The sequence below is a fragment of the Ovis aries genome, chromosome 17 (genome assembly GCF_016772045.2).
Source record: "Ovis aries strain OAR_USU_Benz2616 breed Rambouillet chromosome 17, ARS-UI_Ramb_v3.0, whole genome shotgun sequence".
Classification (NCBI taxonomy): Eukaryota; Metazoa; Chordata; class Mammalia; order Artiodactyla; family Bovidae; genus Ovis; species Ovis aries.
Genome location: NC_056070.1, coordinates 15167228 through 15192043, shown reverse-complemented (window position 1 = coordinate 15192043; position 24816 = coordinate 15167228). Strand labels below are relative to the sequence as shown.

The window sequence follows — 24816 nt, the reverse complement described above, 5'->3', positions numbered from 1 at the left end:
ATTTTTTGGGTGCTCCAAAACCACTGCAGATGGTGACTGCAGCCATGAAATTAAAAGACGCTTACTCCCTGGAAGAAAATTTATGAGCAATCTAGATAGCATATTCAAAAGCAAAGACATTACTTTGCTGACTAAGGTCTGTCTAGTCAAGGCTATGGTTTTTCCAGTGGTCATGTATGGATGTGAGAGTTGGACTGTGAAGAAGGCTGAGTGCCAAAGAATTGATGCTTTTGAAATGTGGTGTTGGAGAAGACTCTTGAGAGTCCCTTGGACTGCAAGGAGATCCAACCAGTCCATTCTGAAGGAGATCAGCCCTGGGATTTCTTTGGAAGGAATGATGCTGAAGCTGAAACTCCAGTACTTTGGCCACCTCATGTGAAGAGTTGACTCATTGGAAAGACTCTGATGCTGGGAGGGATTGGGGGCAGGAGGAGAAGGGGACGACCGAGGATGAGATGGCTGGATGGCATCACCGACTCGATGAACATGAGTCTAAGTGAACTCTGAGAGTTGGTGATGGACAGGGAGGCCTGGCGTGCTGCGATTCATGGGGTTGCAAAGAGTCGGACACAACTGAGCGACTGAACTGAACTGACTGATACATATCAATTAATGCTGCTATTCAGTTAATATTTTAATATAAAAATTTCAATTACATATTAAATAATAATAATAGAGATGGTAATTTTAAATCCATTTTCTTTAATGAGTAATGAAATAGATTGAAAATTAAAATAATAAGTTTTGAGTTTGCAGGAAAAAATATTAGATAATTTAATTAGCAAATTTATCAAGAATACTGAATCAGTGTCACTTTGGAAAAATAAAATTGTGTTACCATGTAACACGAAACAAACCAAAAATAGGAATTATACAATAAAGTATAAAAAGTAAAATAGAATTAAAAACCTCACATACCTGGAATAAACCTAACAAAAGATGTTTATGATCTTTATACCAAAACTTACAAAACATTACTTAGAGAAAATAAAGCAAACTAAAAGATTGAAAGACTCCATATAAGAAGGATATCAATTCTCCCGCAATTAATCCATGCATTCAGTATATTCAATAATCCAAATCCTAGTAGCGTTTTTTAATTTTATAAGCCAAAATTTATACAGGAACGTAAAGGGCCGAGATTAGCCAAGGCAATATTAATCGGGAAAAAACTGGAGATATCAAACTTCTTGTGAAACTTTTGCAACTAAAAGTGTGTAATTGGTACAAAGGCAAACAGATATACGGAATGAAAGAAAGTCCAGAAATAAACCTACACAAATCATGAAAACTAATTATACAAGTAAATTATGGCAAGTTTGACAATGTGGAGCTGTGGTAAGAAGGCAACCTCTCTACTAAATCATACTGATTGAATTATATATCCATTGGTGATGAAAGGTGAATCTTAATTCCAACATATAAAAATCTGTTTCAGAAGGTTTTATATCTAAATGTAGATGATAAAACAATAAAGCTTTTAGAAGAGAATATCCTTCCCTTTGGGGTAGACAATGGTTCTTAAAAAGAACCATAAATGGAAAAAAAAAAAACCACCATAAGTTTGACTACATTAAAATTAAGAACTTGTGTATAGAAATATCGAATAACTATATTATGTACCAGAAACTAGCATAGTGCTGCAGGTCAGTAATAACTAAAAACAAAGAAACAAATTCATAGAAAAAGATCAGATTTGTGGCTACCAGAGGTGCAGCGTGGGAGGAGGGATTGAATGTAGTCAAAAGTTACAGACATCCAAAGGACAGCAGCTGGAGATAGAACATTGGTGTTTCCCCTGGAACACAAGCCATTTCCCTTATTTTTAACATGTAACATTACTTCTCAAATTGCTCATTCGTTGTTGACTTTGTTTAATACAAGGGAATCTTGCATAAAATGCGTGCATATTCTGTTTTAAAACATATTTGCCTATCTAACAGTACATATGTTTGAGGAAAAAAAGTTTAATTTGAGCACTGTCAGCCAGGAAACACCTGGAGCTGATTTTAAGTGTTAAGCCTAACCTTTGACATTTTCTTTTGCAAATACTAAAATTGCTACCAACTGCATCCCTTTCTAACTTCCTCTTGCTTACTGTTTTATGAAACAATTCTTTCAGACAAGAAAAACACACAAAACAAAGGTTTAGAATTGTAGTTTTTAGAAGCATCTGCATTTAAATATTGTAAAGAAAATAGAAATATAAAAGAAGAAATATAATTAATACATTATATGTGTCTGCAAGCAAAAGATAGAAAACTCTTTTCCAACTCTGAATTATAATTATACAGAGTTAAGTATCAATGATGAAAACCACAAAGGTGATAATGATCAGGTCCAGGCATTTGAAAGATATGCTTAATTTATGCCAGAGGCAAGGCAGAACTAAAACAGTAACAAAAAAGCTACACGCCGTGTTTACAACATACAAAAGACTGAATACTGGGAATAATTACATTTGACCCTTTTGTCTTTTGATATTTAAACTTTTTCTCAGTCGGTGAAAACCGTCTTTTCTAAATAATATACTTTAATTTCACTGATAATTTACTTGATCATAAATTTTCACTTACCTATTGTTTATTCAAATAAATGATCAAAATATTTTCCCATAGGCAATTTAGCAAGAAAATAGACTTTTTGAACATGATTTTTAAAATTCAAGTTTCGAATTAGAAGTACCTTATTATTATCATTACTGAGAATGCAAAAAAAAATAAACATTTAGTGTCGTCAAATATAAATAAGGCATTGTTCTGAGTTGTAGTCTTATACATTTAACACACACAACAATTTTAACAGCTAAGTACACATTATCCCATTTGATAGATGAGGAAACTGAAGACGGCTTGGTTATTGGAAGTTACCTGAGTCACAGAGCTAGTCAGCAAAAGCAGGATTTGAAGGCTGGTAGCTGTCACCAATCTCATTCCCTTGACTGTTCCACAGATAATGTATCTCTGATATTGAATATTTCCAGTGAGTTCCCATTACTAAACAAATATTCTATCCTTAAGGTCTTAATATTTAAATATATTAGCTATTACAACAAAGCTTCTCATTGTATTCTATACATATGTTGTATAAAAACTTTCTGCGTATATCTTTGCCATGTTTTACATTTTTCATGTCTTCATTAGAATTGTAAACAAATTATACTTTGAATTTAAAGCACTATCTCCTAAGAGTTTAAAGCAATTTGCATATATCTTGCCACTTACATTTAAACATAGATAAACATTCAGCACTTGTCTCTGAATTGAGTTTTATATATTTTATTGTATATTTTCCCATCTTTTATCTCATGCTGTTACCAAAGTCAAATTCTCAGATTCCAGGCCCTTTATTATCAAAGGGTCGTTCATAAACCAGCAGACTCTCCATGTCCCGAGAGTTTGTTAGAAATACAGAATGCCAGGCACCACCCTGCTGCTGCTGCTGCTGCTAAGTCGCTTCAGTCATGTCCGACTCTGTGCGACCCTATAGACGGCAGCCCACCGGGCTCCCCCGTCCCTGGGATTCTCCAGGCAAGAACACTGGAGTGGGTTGCCATTTCCTTCTCCAATGCATGGAAGTGAAAAGTGAAAGTGAAGTCGCTCAGTCATGTCCGACTCTTCGTGACCCCATGGACTGCAGCCTACCAGGCTCCTCCATCCATGGGATTTTCCAGGCAAGAGTACTGGAGTGGGGTGCCATTGCCTTCTCCGAGGCACCACCCTAGTACAATGGAAGACCAACAAGAACCTCAGGTGATTTCCAAGAATATTAAAGTTTAAGAAACTTGCTTTAGATAATATACTCTTCTAAACTGAAGGCTTCCTTAATCCATGTGTGTCTGTGTCTGTGTGTGTGACTGTGTGTGTGAGGTCAGTCATGTCCTACTCTCTGCAACCCTATGGACTATATAGCCCAGCAGGCTCCTCTGTCCATGGAATTTTCCAGGCAAAAATACTTGAGTGGGTCGCATTTCCTTCTCCAGGGGATCTTCCCAACCCTGGGATCAAACCCACCTCTCTTGGATCTCCTGCATTGGCAGGCAGATTCTTTACGACTGTGCCACTTGGAAAGCCCTTCTTAATCCTTGCTTCAGCTAATTTATTTCTGTAGGTTTTGTGAAAGATACTCATCAATTTTACTACTAAGTGTTTTGGTCTGTTAAAATTATTATTGAAGGCTTCACTATCTCTATCAGCTTTATCGCCTGCAGTGTTACTGAATTTTACTGAATTAACTCTTGAGGACTTAAAACAGAAGGTTCCTTCCTGGCGCTGTCTGTAAAACTATCTGTTTGCAAGGTGTTATATCCCCTACAAGTGACTACAAATGCCATCAATAGGAAACAGACAGGCAGAGCTGACATGCTTTAGCTCTGGTGTGTAGCCTTGTAAATGTCTAAGAGGGCTCTTAAATTAAAAGATCAATAGCGGCATAGCTCCTGTTTTTCTCTAAATCCTGGGAGATTTTATGCTATATTATAGTGCAACATTGATCTCAATTCCTTTGTAAATTCTTCTCAGGTTTTCTTAGTTTTCAGGTGTTCATTTATAAGGTGCCCTTGGGTTTCCTGGCTTTTTATATAAGTTGACCTGAAAAGGTTCCAGAAAGATATCTTAGTAGTAATACAGATTTTCTTCTGGCTGAAACAACCACCATCGACAACAAACAAAATCAAACACAATAATTAATAAATCCCTCAAAGAAAAATATCCACATGGAAAACCATCTAAATAAACTTAAAAACAGTAAATTAAAGCCAAAGAAAAACATCAATTGTAAAATAAGACAAATTTTGTAATACAAAATCCCCTGGTGGCTCAGTGAGACAAAAAGCCACCTGAAATGCAGGAGCCACAGATTTGATCCCTTGCCCAGGCAGATCCCCTGGAGAAGGAAATGGCAGTGCACTCCAGCATTCTTGCCTGGGAAATCCCACGGACAGAGGAGCCTGGTGGGCTACAGCCATGGGGTCACAAAAGAGTTGGACATGACTTTAGCAACTAAACAACAACAACAACAAAATGCTTTTTATTACTGTAATGAAGCATCAGTACTCATGTCTTTTAAAAAATTGTCAATTATTTATGACTTTATCTCTTTGCATTGGTTCTTGAATGAATTTCCAACATATGAGACAGCTGAGGCATGATTAATTTACTTGAGTACGTAACATCAAGGAAAATTATTCTTTAATATCCTGCCAATAAACAGCAAAATAAAGAATGTTTGAGTATGATCTGATTGGTGCAGCTGTTGCTGTTGCTAAGTTGCTTCAGTCATGTCCGACCCTGTGCGACCCCAGAGATGGCAGCCCACCAGGCTTTCCCATCCCTGGGATTCTCCAGGCAAGAATTCTGGAGTGGGTTGCCATTTCTGTTTCCAATGCATGAAAGTGAAAAGGGAAAGTGAAGTTGCTCAGTTGTGTCCGACTCTTAGCGACCTCATGAACCACAGCCTACCAAGCTCCTCCGTCTGTGGGATTTTTCCAGGCAAGAGTACTGGAGTAGGGTGCCATTGCCTTCTCTGATGATCTGATTATTAGACAGTAAAAAAAGAATTAATTTTAATTGTGTCAGCTGTGTCAGCCATGAGGGAGATTTAAATATTCCATTATTAGTCCATTGGATCAAAAATGATGAAAGAAAAAATAACTTTAAAATGTTCATAATATCTCTGAACATATTATCTTTGAAAATGCTATGAACACACTTATCAGTGTCTTGCTCATGTTAATTACTATGATAACTTTTTCATATATATTATTACTCATCTTTAAACTAACAATTTAGGAGAGATATAAAGATCACATTGGCCACTTTCATATTTTTGACTTGGCCCAAGGAGAGAAGTTTTACATCCCTTTACAGTCTTTTTATTTTATCTTATACCTACTTCACCTCCCTAGGATAAGGAAAGATAATTTGATTAGCCAGAGAGCCACATTTTATTTGTACGTGGTTTCTATGCTTCAGTTTATTAAATCAAGTGTAAAACTTTGTTCAAAAATTTGGAAATTAATTAACATTAAAAAAAATTTACCTAAATTAACTCTTACTTTCCACTCTCATTCTAGGAATCAATGATTTTTGTGGAGCGTATAAACAACAAAACTCACAGCAGAAGAAAATTTTATGATGCTGAAAGTATTTGTGTAAAGAAAAGCTGAACAATATCTAAATGCAAGAAAAAGAAACAATCTATAAAAAAGGAAATTACAGTTGAATATCTCCATATTCTACTACCAAAGTATTACAGAATAAAAAGAGGGACAAAAATAAAAACTATATGGTGCTCAATCCAGATATCTCTGCTTCTGGTAACACAGACACCAGCAATTTTAAAAGCCCCTTGTCTCAAAACATCAAGAACGTGTACTAGAATACAACAAACATATTTTAAAATGCATTGTTGAGATCACAAGAAATAAGAATGATCTTACAGAGCCAAAATGAAGACAGAGCTGAAACAACAGCTCCAAATGCAAAAATCATGAGTACACTGCTGATGTTTACTAATACTAGCATCTTGAAGTCTTGGATTTTAATAGCTTGACAGGAAATAGTAGAAAAGACTTTAAGTTTGAAAATGATAAGGGAGTTGAATTAAGAAGGTCAAAAAGTCCAAAAGAGTATACAAATTTTAAATGCCTTCTCCCAAAGGAAAGGGACAAGGGGAAGTGATCTGTGAAATCCCTAGCTTGAAGTAGAAAAGAAGAAAATAATTCTTCTAAAAAATGCATAAATCATAGTTCTTTCTCCTTGGGTATTGGGCTTGGATGACACTGATTACAAATCCTGAAAAATTTCAAGCAGAGAAATTAAACAAGCAAATTAAATTTCCTCCAAAGTAATATAATCTCATTTCAGACCTCTTAGGATTCCCAGAGATTTTTTTAAAAACCTAAAAAAAAAAAAAAAAAAGAGTTCATAATCCAAAATTACACAACTGAAGAAAAAAATGGGCCTTCAAAAAGAAGAATCCAAAGAAGCATTAAAAAGTAGAATTAGACTGCCAAGGACTTCAGACTTTGTAATTTCCAGATATACCACATAAAATGAATGAGCTAAAATCTCTAAATATATAAAACAGGGAAAACCATGACAAAGGAAAATAGAGTATAAAAACCAACTGTAATTTTAAAAAAAGGTAAATTCATGAAAAAATAGAACCACAATCTCAATAGATACAATGAAGAGAGAGTTGATAAACTGAAAGAAACATAAGAGAGAATGGAGGAGAGACCAGGGCCAGACCTAGGGTGAGTCAAACAAGGCAGCTAGGGCAAATATACTAAGGAGGCATTTACTCTTCCCAGATGGCGCTAGTGGTAAAGAACATGCCTGGCTGGTGCAAGAGACACAAGAGACGTGGGTTCAATCCCTGGGTCCAGAAGATCCCCTAGAGAAGGACATGGCAACCCACTCCAGTATTCTTGCCTGGAAAATCCCATGGACAGAGGATCCTAGTGGGCTATAATCCACAGGGTCGCACATATTCAGACATGACTGAATCAACTTACTCTACTCTACTCTTCCTAATTTTTTTTTTTGGATTAAGAGCTATAATTCTTTAATTCATTCATCAAATTGAGGCATTTGAAGCAGTTTATTTACAGAGTTGTTTAGACAGTTTTGTGTGTGTGTTTTAACTTAATTAATTAATTAATTTACTTTACAATATTGTATTGGTTTTGCCATACATTGACATGAATCCGCCATGAGTGTACATGTGTTCCCCATCCTGAACCCCCCTCCCAACTCCCTCCTCATCCCATCCCTCTGGGTCATCCCAGTGCACCAGCCCCGAGCACCCTGTATCATGCATCAAACCTGGACTGGCAATTCATTTCACAGATGATAATATACATGTTTCAATACCATTCTCCCATATCATCCTGCCCTCACCCTCTCCCACAGAGTCCAAAAGACCATTCTATACATCTGTGTCTCTTTTGCTGTCTCGCATACAGGGTTATCGTTACCATCTTTCTAAATTCCATATATATGCGTTAGTGTATTGTATTGTCCATCAGCAGATGAATGGATAAGAAAGCGGTGGTAAATATACACAATGGAATATTACTCAGCCATTAAAAAGAATACATTTGAATCAGTTCTAATGAGGTGGATGAAACTGGAGCCTATTATACAGAGTGAAGTAAGCCAGAAAGAAAAACATCAATATTCTTCCTAAATTTTGCCACCTGGAGGGGACAGTACCAAGAAAGATAACTGGCTAAAAGTTTTTCAGAACTGACACTGGTATCCAGGAAACAAACAAATTCCTATAAACAATAGTGAAACTGTTGAATACCAGCAAAGGCAAAGAGGACTTAAAAACAGCCAGAAATAAAAGAGTGACTACTTTAGCAGACTCTGTTGGTTCCCTGCCCATATCCTTTTTCTCAACCAGTGAACTCACATGTACCCTTCTTTTGATAATTGTCTTCAGGTTACTGGGAATATCTCCGCTTCCATACTTCTTCTTGGGACAGCCCACTTTCAAAGAATAACTAATGAAGGGGCACTAAAGGTCCAAACGTGAGACATTTGTCTGGTACCCTTAGAATTCAGAGCTTCTTCTGGAATCAGGTTGTGTTGTGCTGTGCTTAGTTGTATCTGACACTTGCAGCCCCATGGACTGCAGCCCGCCAGGCTCCTCTGTCGTTGGGGATTCTCCAGACAAAAATACTGGAGCAGGCTGCCGTGTCCTCCTCCAAAGGATCTTCCCAACCCAGGGATTAAACCCAGGTCTCCTGCATTGCAGGCAGATTCTTTACCAGCTGAGCCACCAGGGAAGCCCAAGAATACTGGAGTGGGTAGCCTATCCCTTCTCCAGGGGAACTTCCCAACCAGGCATTGAACCAGGGTCTCCTGCATTGCAGGTGGATTCTTTACCAGCTGAGCTACAACGGAAGCCTGAAATCAAGTTGATCTTCCACTGAATCCATGTCTTTGACTAATTGCTTTTCCTGTCCCATATGGCTTTCCTAATTCTCTTTTTCTTATCTCAACAAAAAATCAAGAATCCCCATCATGGGTTTGACTCTTGAAAACAAATTACCAACAAGCAAATGATAAATAGATCAACAGAAAATTTTCAAAACAATAATGCAGTGCCAGAAGACTAGAAAATAATACATTCCAACACTAAAAAAAATAACTGTCAGTTAAGACTGCTATTCTCAAACTATAATTTGAAACTGAGGTGAAATGAACATTCAAAGGTATCAAAACAGTTTACTGCCAACAGACCCATACCAAAAAAAAATTAAAGAAAGGATTTGGGGCAGAAAGAAAAATAGCAGTTGGGAAGTCTGAGACCCAAAAGAAATTAAAAAAAAAGAGAGAGGAAAGTAATTAGTGAACATGTAGATAAACTTAACCAACAATGTCTGTTTTTAAAATAATATCAATGATAAGGCTTAATTCAGTGAATGACAAAATAAAATGAAACAAAATATTTTACAAAAAAAGAAGAGAGAGAATTAAATTTAAGTTGAGATGTAGTCAATAGAGATTAATTAACTTTAGACTGCTAAAGCTGAAACTCCAGTACTTTGGCCACCTCATGCGAAGAGTTGACTCATTGGAAAAGACTCTGATGCTGGGAGGGATTGGGGGCAGGAGGAGAAGGGGACGACCGAGGATGAGATGGCTGGATGGCATCACTGACTCGATGAACATGAGTCTGAGTGAACCCCAGGAGTTGGTGATGGACAGGGAGGCCTGGCGTGCTGTGATTTATGGGGTCGCAAAGAATTGGACATGACTGAGTGACTGAACTGAACTGAACTTTAGACTTTAAGTTAAAGTACGTGCAAAGATTTTAAGGTCAATCTCTAAAAAACACAACTCAAGTATATTAACTTCAAATTAGCAGAGAGGGAATAAAAGAACAGAAAACCTCACTCAGAAAGGAATCTGAGAAACTTTTACTTCTGACAACAATAGAGCAACCATCCCTGCATTAGTCCACTCACTATAAACAACCATAAAATTGGACAAAATATATAAGGTAAATCTTTCTGTGCTACATTATAGAAGTAGCACAAAATTGCACTTCATGAATTAAGGAAAAGCTGCACCATTTCCCCAATACTCTCCTTAGGAGCAATTTTCCAGCCTCAGTAAACCAGCTGAGATCCAAGCAAAGCACAAGACCCTACTATACTTAGAAAGCAATAATTAGAGTTCAAGGAAGCTGAAGGAGATGCAATATGAAAGGCAAAGAATCAGAAAGGAAGAAGCTGGGGAGAAGAGAGGTCTCAGATGTCTGAGTATTATTGCTTTTAACTTCTCAGGCAAGGACTGGGCTATACAAGTGCAGGAGAAGAATATATGAGACTTTTTAGGGAGTCACTGCTACTGGTTGAGAATGAAACAGATATAGAGGTCAAGCAGCGACAGTGGATGTTGGCATCCATCCACCCAGAGTGGAGTTAGTTCAATAATACTTCCTTTTACTATAACCATTTAATAATGTCAGTATACACTTATTACTAGGTTTACTAAAAGAGGAAAATGACATACAGGAAAAAAAAGTACATCAAAATAAACTAACCCAGGGGTAACAGAGTTCTTGTATATCACAGATACTGAGTTTAAAGTAAATATTAAATAGATATTCAAAGAAACAAAGGAAATTAAAGGAGTTTCCTTTAATCAGGGAATTAAAGGAAAATACAGACTTAATAAGAGAACAGATAGTAAATTTCAGATGAGAAATGAAAGCTACTTAAAAAGTCAAATAGAAATTCTGGCAATAAGGAGAATAATAAATGAACTACAAAAGTAACTGAATGGGATTAACAGCAAGTTGGAGATGGTAGAAAAGTCAGTGAAGTTGAAGAGAAATCCATGGAAATTATGCAAGCAAGGAAAACAGAGACAAAACATGTTTTAAAAAATGAACAGAATCCCAGAGACCTGGAGTGCAAAGTCAGATAACCAAACGTGTACACTAGAAGTCTCAGACAGAAAAGAACAATAAGACATACAGGTATTTAAAGAAATAATGGCTAAAAGTAAGCTCAATTTGATGGGAATAAAATTAACTGTCCAGAGTCAAGAATTTGAGGAAACCCCCATAATAATAAAATAGAAGAAAACTGCACCAAAGAACAGTGTAGTGAAACTGCTGGGGAAAAAAAAAAAAAAAGATAAAGCAGTCAGAGAAAAAGACACATCGCTACAAGAAAAGTGATAAAAACACCTGCTGACTACTCATTTGAACAAGGTTGCCCAGACAACAATGGAAGAGCAACTTTAACATTCTGAAAAAAAAAAAGATATATATATATTTAAAGATTTTATATCTAGTAAAAAATATACTTCAAAAATAAGGTGAAATAAAGGCATCATAGGGCTTCCCTGGTGGCTCAGAGGGTAAAGTGTCTGCCTGCAATACGGGATACCCAGGTTCGATCCCTGGGTTGGCAAGATCCCCTGGAGAAGGAAATGGCAACCCACTCTGGGACTCTTACCTGGAAAATCCCATGGATGGAGAAGCCCGGTAGGCTATAGTCTACAGGGTCACAAAGAGTCAGACATGACTGAGTGACTTCACTTTCACTTTCAAAGGCATCCTATTTTAAACAGTGAAAACATATTTGCAGCAAACATGAACTACAAGAAATTTTAAAGAAAAAAGAGAAATTACCACATGAAAATGTAGATCCCCAGGAAAGAAAGATGAATACCGGAAAAAAGTAAATAGGGAGTTTTACAAGAAATTATATTATCCTTATTTCTTTATAAGATAACTGCAATAAAACTGTAAGGCAGAGTTTATAACATATGAAAAAAAAACAGAGGATAGGCAAAGAACAGCGAAATAGACAAGGGGCAAGTTAATGGAACTCTGCTGCTGAATGGGTACAATATTGTTGTTCATTCCTTTGTTTGTTTACAGGCTACCCACAGACAGCTGAAGAGATACAGAAAGGAAGGGTATGTTAGAAGCTCAGAGTGTTGTTTTTGTTAATTTTTTATTTTTTTGGCCGTACTGCGCAGCATGCAGGACCTTAGTTCCCCAACTAGGAATAAAACCTGTACCCCCTTGAGTGGGAGCATAGATTCTTAACCACTGGACCCAAGGGAAGTCCCTGAATGAGTATAATATTTTTGAAAATGGAAATAGGAACTGGAAATTAAGAAGCATTAAATGTGAGATAATAAGGTAGAATTGTGAAGAATTGGGTGTTAAATCGAATAATATTGAGTCTAAATAGAATCCAAGGATAGTTAAACAGTTATAAGGATTAGAATACTGTTAATCCTGGAGTGAATACTACATCAATTTTTAAAACAAAAGAAATAAGAAGTAAGAAAGGACATAAAAATGCAATTGAATATTATACTCAATTATACCAAAGTAGTCAGGAAAGAAGCAACAAAAGACACACCTAAAACTGTAAGGGAAAAATGGACAAAATATGAAGATAAGGACCTCCCTGGGGGTCCAGTGGTTAAGAAGCTGCCTGCCAATGCAGGGGATATGGGTGTGATCTCTGGTTCAGGAAGATTCTGCATGCCTTGGAGCAAATAAACCCAAGTGCCACAACTACTGAACCACACTCTAGAGCCTCAGCTCCACACCAAGAGAAGTCACCACACTGAGAAGCCTGCACATTGAAACAAAGAGTAGCCCCCACTCCCTGTAATTAGAAAAAGCCCACTCACAGCAATGCAGAACAGCACAGCCAAAAAATCATAAATATTTTTAAAATATGAAGATAAATTTAAAGATACTAATATAAATAATTATATGAAGCATACATAGAAAAGAAACAAAATGAAACAGACTAAACAGATTTAAACAAGCCAGGCATGCCCTGCAGGCCGAATCTTGCACACTTATTTTGTAAATATTTTTTGAAAAATAGCCTTGTCTACCCATTTGTATATTATCAGTGGTTGCTTTTGTGCTACACTGGCAGGGTTCAGTAGTTGCAACAGAGACCATATGACTTGCAAAGTCTAAAATGTTTATTGTCTGGCCCTTAACCGAAAATGTTTGCCAACCCTTGGACTAAATACTCCAATTATATAGCAGATTTTACAAGACTGAATTAAAAAGTCAGATCCAACTACATGCTGCCAACAAAAGAATTCAATTTAAATTTAAAGAAGATAAGTAAGTTGAAAGTGAAAGAACAGGGAAATATCTACAGTATAAACAGGAAACATCAGAAAGCTGTTGTCATTACATTAGTGTGAGACAAAGCAGATCTCAAGACAAAATTATATTCAAGGCAAAAATACATACATTAAGATGGATATTTCACAGTGTTATAAGGGTCAGTCCATCAAGAAGATGCATGTGTGCTAAGTTGCTTCATTTGTGTGTTCCAACTCTTTGGGACCCTATGGACTGTAGCCCACCAGGCTCTTCTGTCCATGGGATCCTCCAGGCAAGAATACTGGAGTGGGTTGCCATGCCCTCCTCCAGGAGATCTTCCAGACCCAGGGATGGAACCATTGTCTCTTACATCTCCTACACTGGCAAGAGGGTTCTTTACCACTAGTGCCACCTGGGTAACAGAAGATAGATAATCAAGAAGATAGAGAATCATAAATATGTATCTACCTAATAATACAGGTTCAAAGTTCATGAAGCAAAAATGATAGAACTAGAGAAAGAAATAAGCAAATTCATAATCATTATTGATTTTTAATATCCCTCTATCAATAATTGGTATCAGTTCAGTTCAGTTCAGTTCAGTCACTCAGTCGTGTCTGACTCTTTGCGACCCCATGAATCGCAGCACGCCGGGCCTCCCTGTCCATCACCAACTCCCGGAGTTCACTCAAACTCACTTCCATCGAGTCGGTGATGCCATCCAGCCATCTCATCCTCGGTTGTCCCCTTCTCCTCCTGCCCCCAATCCCTCCCAGCATCAGAGTCTTTTCCAATGAGTCAACTCTTCTCATGAGGTGTAAGAAGATAAACAAGTCAATATAAAGATAATCTTAGCAGCACAACACAACCATCTTGACCTAGTTGATAATTATAGAATTCTATATCCAAAAGCTCAGTACATTCTTTTCAAGAACATATGGAATATTTTCCATGATCTATGCCAGTCAGAAAATAAACCTCAATATATTTTAAAAAACAAGAAATCTCAGACTATGTTCTCGTCTCAAATTGAAATTAAATTTAAAATATATAACAGTTATCTAATATAGAAAAAAGAAATAAATAACCCACTTCTAAATAACCCATGGGCCAAAGAAAAAATGGTAAAATTACAAAATGTGCAAGCTGTATGAACACATAAACCCAGCATAGCAATATGTATGGTACATAACTAAAGCATTAATTAGAAAGAGATTTATAGCTTTCAGTGCCCATATTATAAAATATGATCTAAATTTCTGACTTAAGAATCTGAAAAGGGAAGAATTAAACTCAAAATAGAGAAGAAAAGAAATATTAAAAATCAAACATTAAACCAAAGCAACATTAAATAGACAAGCAGTAGAGAATATTAAACAGGCCAAACTAAAGAACCAAAGAAACCACAGAGACAAAAGCAACATTAAATAGACTCTGTATGCAAGACAGGAAAAAAGACACAGATGTGTATAACGGACTTTTGGACTCAGAGGGAGAGGGAGAGGGTGGGATGATTTGGGAGAATGGCATTCTAACATGTATACTATCATGTAAGAATTGAATCTCCAGTCTATGTCTGACGCAGGATACAGCATGCTTGGGGCTGGTGCATGGGGATGACCCAGAGAGATGTTATGGGGAGGGGGGTGGGAGGGGGGTTCATGTTTGGGAACGCATGTAAGAATTAAAGATTTTAAAATTAAAAAAATAAAAAAATAAAAAATAAATAAATAAATAAATAGACAAACAAGAGAGAAACCAAAGGAACATCAGACAAATAGAGAAAAAAATTTTTAAACACAAGCTGCTTCTTTAATAGTTTAGTAAAACTGTTAAACCCCTCGCAAAATAGGAATAAAAGAGGGGAACAAATGAAGAAAATTAGTAATGGAATAATATTGCTGGAGATTCTACAGATTTTAAAGGAAAAAGGAAATATGAGCAACTTTATGCCAAGGAAATAAACAACTTGGAGGAAATTCACATATTCTCTAAACACCTCAACTTACCAAAACTGAATCAAGAAGAAATAAAAAATTGAATGATATTCCTCCTTCTATTAAATAATTTGAATTCATTATCAGAAACTTTCCCACAAAAATATAAGACATAATAAAAAGAGGGGGAAGTAAACAGAAGTCTAAGAAAAACAAAGGCAAATATGAAGGACAAAATAATAGCAGAAGGAATTTCAAATATATTAGGAAACAATAATGCATAAAAAATACTAAATGAATAAAAAGACTGAAGGCAAGTGGTGTAGCCATATTACTACCTGATATCAGACAAAATACATTTTAAGCCAAAGAGCAGTATTAGAAATAATGAGATCTCTACTTAATGAAGAAAGTATCCAATTTACCTGAAAATATGACAATGAATAAATCCAAAATTGTGTCCACTTTGCTATATAAAATAAAAATTAATAGAATTACAAGAACAAAATGAAATAGTACCATCACACTATCATAATGTGAGATTTTAGCACACAACATATTTTAAAATGTCTTTGAGTACTTTAATATAACAAGGAAATAAAAATGAATAAATATGCCACATATTTGAACACAAAAGATAGAAATATAGACTATATATTTAATAACACGCAAATGATAGAAATATTCTAATAAAGCCCTATAAATATAAAAGAGATAATATGTTTTCCTCAAGTATACATGGAATATTTACCCAAAGTGACTAAATATTAAGTTCTTTTTAGACTTACTCTAATCACAATAAAAGTAGAGATTAACCACAAAGACATCTAAACAAGAAGCTAAAACAGTTTCTGATATGTGTGCCATCATGGGTGCTAAGTTGCCTCAGTCATGTCCAGCTCTTTGGACGTATGGACTGTAGCCCACCAGGCTCCTCTGTCCATGGGATTCTCTAGGCAAGCATATTGGAGTGGGTTGCCATGCCCTTCTCCAGGAGATCTTCCCAACCCAAGAATCAAACCTGTGCCTCTTGCATCTCCTGCATTGGCGGACAGGTTCTTTACCACTAGGGCCACAAGGGAAGCCCCTCTACTATATTGCTTTTAAAAATGACAAGTGTCAGGAACAACGCATCTGTCTTCTCAGTACTTACACCCATCATTAACTTCCACTCTCATCTGTCAACAATGTTACAATCAAAGTATTTTTGTGTGCTGCCTAAATAAACACGTCTTAAAGAGTACCCTCAATCTCTTTTCTTGCTTCAGCTTTTTCTCATATTTACTTTTTAGACACTTTCTTTCCCTTTGTTGCCTCAAAATAAATGTCTTTTTTTATATGAAATTAAACAATTTACTTCTTTCTTAAAATCTTGTCTGCTCTGCTCTAATTCCCAGAATGAATCCTTACCCTCTTTATTATTGGCGTTTATCCATCCATAGCACTGTGATTGGGCTGAGACATAGAGAGACAGAGAGAGCCAGGTAGAAGCCATATGCTTTTTGTGACCCAGCTTCAGAAGACGCAGAATTATGCTTTCGTCACTCTATTAGTTGGAAGAGTCATAAGCCCCTACTCACAGGGGAAAGTAACAGACCTCCTCTTCAATGGGAGGCATGCTAGTCAAATGAAAAACAACATGGGGGATGAGATATGTATATGTTGGTGTGGTCAAAATATCATGAATGGGAACAAACGAATGGCAAATACATAACCTTATGTTGCTGCTGCTGCTGCTAAGTCGCTTCAGTAGTGTCTGACTCGGTGCGACCCTATAGACAGCAGCCCACCAGGCTCCGCCATCCCTGGGATTCTCCAGGCAAGAACACTGGAGTGGGTTGCCATTTCCTTCTCCAATGCATGGAAGTGAAAAGTGAAAGTGAAGTTGCTCAGTCGTGTCCAACTCTTCGAGACCCCATGGACTGCAGCCCACCAGGCTCCTCCGTCCATGGGATTTCCCAGGCAAGAATACTGGAGTGGGGTGCCATTGCCTTCTCCATATAACCTTATCAGTTCAGTTCAGTTGCTCAGTCGTGTCCAACTCTTTGTGACACCATGAATCGCAGCATGCCAGGCCTCCCTGTCCATCACCAACTCCCGGAGTTCACTCAAACTCACATCCATCGAGTCAGTGATGCCATCCAGCCATCTCATCCTCTGTCGTCCCCTTCTCCTCCTGCCCCCAATCCTTCCCAGCATCAGAGTCTTTTCCAATGAGTCAACTCTTCGCATGAGGTGGCCAAAGTACTGGAGTTTCAGCTTTAGCATCATTCCTTAGTTGATACTAAACTACGAGACATTACTAATGCTCTCAAAAATGTGTAAAAAAAAAAAAAAGTGCTTAAAGCTTCTCTTTTTCCATGATTATTGAAAAGAGTATAACAGGTAAAAAGCTTCAGTGTATAGTCAGACAGAAGGGTAAGTTTCAAATATTCAAATAAATTACATGACATGCAAAATGGGGATAGAAATATTTACTCTATGCGGTTGTTGTCACATAGTCAGGGTTTGTTGTTATTGCTATAAATATTAACTGCAATTATTTTTTTTAGCAAAGACCATTTGGAAAATACAAAAGTACACAGAGAAGAAAATTAGTCACTCAATTAATTGCACCACTCAAGAAAAATGAAACATTTTAAAATGACCTTGACAGAACAAGAGTTCTATTTTTTTAAAAAAGAACGTAAAAGAATAAGTAGGGAAAAGGCAAAAATCTTGCTCTGTACCATTTTATGATACTTACCAAATAGATCCAGTATTCTTGCCTGGAGAATTCCATGGACAGAGGAGTTTGGCGGGCTATAGTCCATGGAGTCACAAAGAGGCAGACACTGCCTGAGTGACCACCACTTTCCACCAAATGGCTAGGCTCTTCAGGGCAGATGCAGGCAGAGGGGTTGGAGTTCTGGGGGACAGTGGGAGGAGCAGGAGTCTCCTACACAAGGTGACAGGATGGGATGAAGCCTCTAAGGGGAGTCAGAAGAAACAAGATGGGACAAAGTCAGCATGGGCTTCAGGTCACCGAGAATCAATGGAAAGGTTCTGAGAGCAGGTGGTGACGGTGGCATAGACACACAGGAGGCAGGCTGAAGGATCATTCCGGAGGGGCCCTGGGCAGATGAGTCTGATCAGATCATTTGGTTCCTTAGGGGACCTAGTGAATCAGGAGTCTATGAAGTCAGATGATGAGCAAGGATGCCATGAGGAATTTCAACATTATTCTCATAGGTAGTGGGGAGCTTTGGAAGTTCATAAGGAGGGAAGGGTTATAACCTCTGCTCCTATCTTGTAGATCATTTAATTTGTGAAACCCACGGGAGAGTCTAGAAACAGGGAGATAATATGTAAAATATCAGATGAGAGAACTTAATGAGGAAAAGTGTTTTAAAAATAGAAGAGTCAGGAATTAATAGAGTTCCCTGGTGTATTAGATTCTGCAAGAATCTGCCTGCAATGAGGGAGACTGGGGTTCAATCCCTGGGTCTGGAAGATCCCCTGGAGAAGGGAATGGCTACTCACTCTAGTATTCTTGCCTGAGAAATCCCACGGACAAAGGAGCCTGGCGGGCTATAGCCCATGGGGTTGCAAGAAGTCGGACACGACTGAGTGACTAACACACACACAGAAGATGTAAAGTGCCAACATTGTAGAAAGATCCAGATGTAGTCTATAGACACAGAATATATTTGGAGTACAACTGTAAAAATAATGTGATGTTGAGAAATATCACAAAGGAATATGATAATAAAAGGGGGGCCAGGATAGGCTTTATAATCAGAACTCTGTGGGGTAGCTTCACTTGTCAAGTGTTAAAAGTGAGAATTAGGAACAGTATAAATTACAGGGTAAAAATAGAAGTTTTGATGTCGCTATTGCAATTTTTAAAGTAATGGGCGCTAACAGAGTCAAAATATAAGCCCAATGACAATGGCCTCCACGTATATAGAAAGAGCTTGGGAGAAATACACTGATTAGCTGATCTCTGCAATAAATCTGTAGTAGTTGTTGTTCAGTAGCTAAGTCCTGTTAGACTCCTTGTGACCCCATGCACTGCAGCAGGCCAGGCTCCTCTGTACTCCACTATCTCCTGGGGTTTGCTCAAATTCATGTCCATTGAGGTAGTGATATTATCTAATCAGCTCATCCTCTGCCACCCCTTCCTGGATCACAAAGAGTCAGACACAACTTAGCAACTAAACAACAACAACATACATCCTTTTATGGGCTTTTTGCTAACTTTCAAAATGCCATGTTGAAATCTAATCCCTAAGGTGATGGTATTGGGGAGGTGGGGCCTTTGGGAGGTGATTATGTCATAATGATGGAGCTGTCAGGAATGGGATTAGTGCCCTTATAAGGCCAAAGAGCCAGCTCACTCTCCTGCCACATGAAGATTGAATAAAAGGCAAGCGACCAGAGACCTGAAACCCAGAACCCAACCATGCTGGCACCCTGATTTCAGACTTCCAGCCTCCAGAACTGTGAGACATAAATTTCTGTTGTTTATAAACCTCCTACTCTTTGTTATAATAACCCCAACTAAGATGCATCTGCAGATGGGGACTGCAGCCATGAAATTAAAAGACACTTACTCCTTGGAAGGAAAGTTATGACCAACCTAGATAGCATATTCAAAAGCAGAGACATTACTTTGCCAACAAATGTCCGTCTAGTCAAGGCTATGGTTTTTCCAGTGGTCATGTATGGATGCGAGAGTTGGACTATGAAGAAGGCTGAGTGCTGAAGAATTGATGCTTTTGAACTGTGGTGTTGGAGAAGACTCTTGAGAGTCCCTTGGACTGCAAGGAGATCCAACCAGTCCATTCTGAAGGAGATCAGCCCTGGGATTTCTTTGGAAGGAATGATGCTAAAGCTGAAACTCCAGTACTTTGGCCACCTCATGCGAAGAGTTGACTCATTGGAAAAGACTCTGATGCTGGGAGGGATTGGGGGCAGGAGGAGAAGGGGACCACAGAGGATGAGATGGCTGGATGGCATCACCGACTCAATGGACGTGAGTTTGAGTGAACTCCGGGAGTTGGTGATGGACAGGGAGGCCTGGCGTGCTGCGATTCATGGGGTCGCAAAGAGCCGGACACAACTGAGTGACTGAATTGAACTGAACTGAAGATAAATCTGAAATATATTTTAAAAAGAAAATTTCTCTTCTAAACAACTTCACATTTTGGGGGTAGTGCTAGTGGGGAAGAACCCACCTGCCAATGCAGGAGACGTGAGAGACGTGGTTTGACCCCTGGGTCAGGAAGATGCCCTGGAGGGGGCACGGCAACCCACTGCAGTATTACTGCCTGGAGAACCCCATGGGCAGAGGAGCCTGATGGGCTACAGACCAGTGTCGCAAAGAGTCGGACCTGACTGAAGCGACTTAGCATGGACTGCATTTCTACCTGGGGGCCTGCCTTGTAACGCAGAAGTCTAAAACACAACCACCACAAGCCTTTAGACATCCAAGTGGAGGTTTCTTGTAAGACCTGCTTAAGGATATGGACATTTTTCAGAGCTGTAGAATGGAAGCTAGCCAAGTAAGGTATAAAGATCAGTGACTTGCATCACATGAGGCTGAGAAAGAAAATTAAATTGTTCCATGTGGAGCACCGAGATTTAGGAGGTTCAAGTTGCCTTGTAGTTAGAGGGATGCAGGTCTGGGGAAAAAAATTCTGATCCAGGAACAGGCTGTCCTGATAATCTTCTGAATATCAGCATTAAATCTCCTGAGTAGAGACAGTCCAGGGGCTAGGCGTGTCCTCAGTTTCCCTGTCTATAGATCTTTTTCAGCTGCAGCTTGTCTAGATTCAAGCATCACAGCCTGAGCCTCTACCCAAGGCCCCATCCCTGAGGCTTGGAACTCTGCATCTTTTAATGTATCAGAAGTGAAACTCCCTGCTGGTTGCTGGAGGAGAAGGAAGCTTCATCCTTTCTCATTTTTACTCTCTGATTTTAAGCAACTAGCTGGGGAAATACTGGATTTAATGAGCCCTGCTTTTGTCCTTGGGAGAGCCATAGAATGCAGCTGTCAGATTTCAAGAGTTGTACAGGAATCTTGCAGATCCACTGTAATTCTTCTGATAACATCGTATTCTACATAATCGCTTCCCGATGACCAGACAGCTGAGGTTTTACCTCCTGCAAATTTCCCAACAAAGAAGGGCCAGGGGTGTCTTTTTTGTTGGCCACATTCTCCCTCATATTCTGAGAGTCTTTGAAGAATAGCAAATTTTCTCTTTATTTTTTTTCCTATGAAAAATGTAAGGAACAGCAGGTAGTAACATTACAGTCCTAGAATTCAGTGATCCAGGAAGCATTTCCTAAGTATCTCCTTCGGGCCAGGCACAGGGTTCAGATTTAGAGATCCAGGTCAAAATATTGTCAATTACTCCTGTCACCCCCTGCCCAGGTGGAAACAGTTCTGTGCAGACAAGAGCTTTAAGTCTCAGGGCATGCGATAAAGCTTTTATTCTTGCAGACCTATAAATGTCTGAATCAAGAATTCATTAGGCAGAATAAAGACTTTACTAAGAGGTTACAGTTTCAAGATATTCATAGCAGTAGTTTTACATGGTCATGCTTACAACGATCAGAGTTGGCCTAACATCAACCAGTCATTCTTCACTCAAATAAAAGAATGTAAATTTTCTTTCAAATCTTTACTTTCCTTAAGGTTCAACTTTTAACAGTACATGGGAGTCAGCAGTGATGATGTAATGTGTTTTTTGTTGTCCTTGTCAAAATAATTCAGTATATCCAGCACTACTTGGTAGCCACCTCGAGGCTCCTAGATTCTTTGTTAGGTTTCACTTTATAAAAGTGAAGCCAAAATTGATTTGTCGTCAACTTGTTGACTATCTTGACATCAGCAGTCCAGCTGGCATGATGAAGTCTCGGTCAGCCCAAGAGAGCCTCTCACAACAAATTTACACATCGGTTCTTCTCTCTCCTATCCCTTTCTGGCTCCATTTGAGGCTTGCTGGGATCTAGGGACAGTTGGAAACACACATCTTTTCAAAGAGAGAAAATGTCAAATCTTTCACAAATTTCTTTTCTAGATAAATTTTACTGTTGAAAGTTCCTCTAGGGTAGAATATGCTTCTCAGGGAAACAATGAAATGTTTTACAAAGAATTGTTTCCCCCATGGGGGAAAAAAAAGAGAGAGAGAGAGAGAGAGATGAACTTGATATCAGTATATGTATGACAAAGAAAATACTCAAGCACTGTAGCCATATCATTTTCTCTTTGTGTAAACTGGTACAAAAAATCTAGAATGCTTTTTATGTGTACTGTTCCTAAAAAACTGCCCAGTCTAGGTCTTGCTAATTCCTCAGAAAACCCTAGAAGGTACCACGTTAGTGATTTTCCACTTTTAGCAATTGAAAATTAAGAAGAATAGCAAGGGTACAAGTCCAAGTAAGGTCATATTTAATGGCCTATGTGGAAATCGTGCTTCTTTCCAAACTAGCTGATCTGGAATGAAGAGTGTGAATTTTTCATTTGGAATTTCCTTTTATAACTCTAACCATTCCCCTGTATCTTCTTTTCTCAAAAATAACTGCAAAATATTATTAGCTAGGGGTTTCTTTTGCATGTGATTTCTCAAGTAAATGAGCCGTGCTGTTCTCTGGGACATCTTTTACTAATGAGCTTCTTTATTTGGGCTGAAGCAATGGTGACCCTGAGTGCCGAAAAGCAGTGAAAATAACTGCTTGGAACCCACATACCATGTTTGTATCTGACTAACCGAGTGCACTTTGAAATGTATACCAACTTTCTCTCTCCTTCTTTATCCACCTCTCCCCTCATCCACACCAATATTTACCATCAGTTGTACGTATCTTTTTTCCACAGTTATGCACATCTACGCTTGAATACTCTTGGGGCAGGATTTTAAATGCTGCTCTATGCTAATTAGCAAAATGTATTCCTTTCCAAAACCAAAAAAAAAAATCTTAATACTTCAAAAATACTGAAGCATTTAAGGCATTCATATACTAGTTGCCAATTAAAAAAATATATGTCTATCTGCAGTATGAAAGGATTCAGTCTCAAGGTGTGGTATGGCTGTGAATTTCATTTTGGAAGTCATTTCTGCTGAACTGGATTTATTCAATACAATGAGGTTTTGAGGCTATGTATCAGGTAAAATTATGTAGTGATTCTCTTATGGCTAACCTCTGACCTATGCATGGGCTTCCGTGCATTCACCTTAGAATGGAGGAGAGTCAGCACACCCAACAATAGACTGACATGGGGTGCAGAAAATACTGGGTTAAAAATATCTTGCATTTGTATGGCACATTACAATTTAAAATTACATAATTCTTCATAATTATACCTGTCTCATATTGCACCTGTCTCAAAGGGTTGTGAAGATTCAATGAAACAATGCAAGTAAGTTTTTGACACATACGAAGGTTACAGTAAATGGGAGCTCTTGTTCCTGTTACTTATTTCATTTTCTTCTGTGGATAACATACATTTCTATTCTATCTGTCCTCATAAATCTGTGAGTCTTTTCTCCAAGTTAGCACTGAAAGCAAGTAATAGCCCCAGACTTATGCTCACCTAGGGTTTTCTTTCCAAATGGCACTGAGTAACTTATAGTTCATGAATTCCTCAGACTGTAAGTCTACTGCAATTTTTCAGTCTCTAGACTCTAGATTTCACTAGGATCAATTGGAAATAATATTCCATTTACTTTTTTATAACTTTGGAAATAAAATTTTTAATTTATATCTAATTATCCAGCTCTTTGAAGATTATAGTATATTTTCTCTTCCAGATTCTCTTCCTCTGTCAGGGATCTCAATGAGTCCTTTCTTCCCCATTACTTCCCAATTGTAAAGCTATAGTTTTAACTCCTTTTAAAAGAGTTGTTCTAAGGCTGTCAGACTGAAGGACAAAAATTAAACATGGAGGCGTTGTTGCTTCTAAGAGCTGAAGGTCGTCCCTTCTCAGCAAGGATGGAGTATGTGTACATATGACTGACAATCACAAATAGACGATTAATCTGGAGTCATGCACAAATTATTTTTTAATTAGGTTTTAATCAATTGGTTTTGGAGAAAAAGAAAATGTTACCACGTGGTCAGTGGAATGATTTGTTCCGTTCCCTTTGCCCCATAAAATGGTCATCTGATCTTCAGCAACAAGCCAACAGTCTTAGCGTCTCACTCTTCTGGCAAGTTTTCAGTGACACAATAACAACACCTACTCTATAAAGACAGACAATGCTGTTGAGCTTGGGGGTATAATAGACACTAGTACTTGCTTACCCAGAAATCATTTCCCACACCAACCTTCTTCCTTGCTCACAGAAGCCCAATTTTCTTTGCGTCATGCTTATTAAATCTCAATAATGACCAAGTCTCAAACCCTCCATCAGCTTCAGGGGGAAGTGGCCTCCTTTTTAGATCCAGCTCCATCTCTGGACCTGGGGGTAAACCACAATTCATCCAGTTTCCTTTGCCAGTGTCTGCTTTACACTGGTTCAGGTAGCAGAGAATGAGATAGCAGAGGACACCTGGTGAGAGGATTTTAAAGAGACAACGGAGGAGAAAGGGCTCCTTTTTGTTCCTACATACTGTCACGTCTCCATATTGTTCTAACTGCAGCTCCCATCTTGGGACCATGAAAAAAGTTAGTCTGTAAGGAAATGCTGAGGATGGCAGAATGCAAAGAGGAAAGTAAAGTCGAATTTTGGTGACATTAGCAAACTGCTGAATTAACTAACCCTGGGAC

At 38.1% G+C, this 24816-nt stretch overlaps 1 protein-coding gene across 13 annotated transcripts in view; it reads right to left on the bottom strand.

The window, feature by feature from the left end:
- Window positions 1-24816, bottom strand: part of INPP4B (inositol polyphosphate-4-phosphatase type II B) — an 887198-nt gene that overhangs the window by 741221 nt on the left and 121161 nt on the right. For 3 of the 13 annotated variants that reach the window (XM_060400643.1, XM_060400641.1, XM_060400636.1), the window contains one exon: window positions 17806-18028. The exons of the other annotated variants lie outside the window; for them this stretch is intronic. The gene's annotated coding sequence lies outside the window, so the exon portion shown is untranslated. The remainder of the gene's footprint in view (window positions 1-17805; window positions 18029-24816) is intronic. 13 annotated transcript variants of the gene reach the window in all.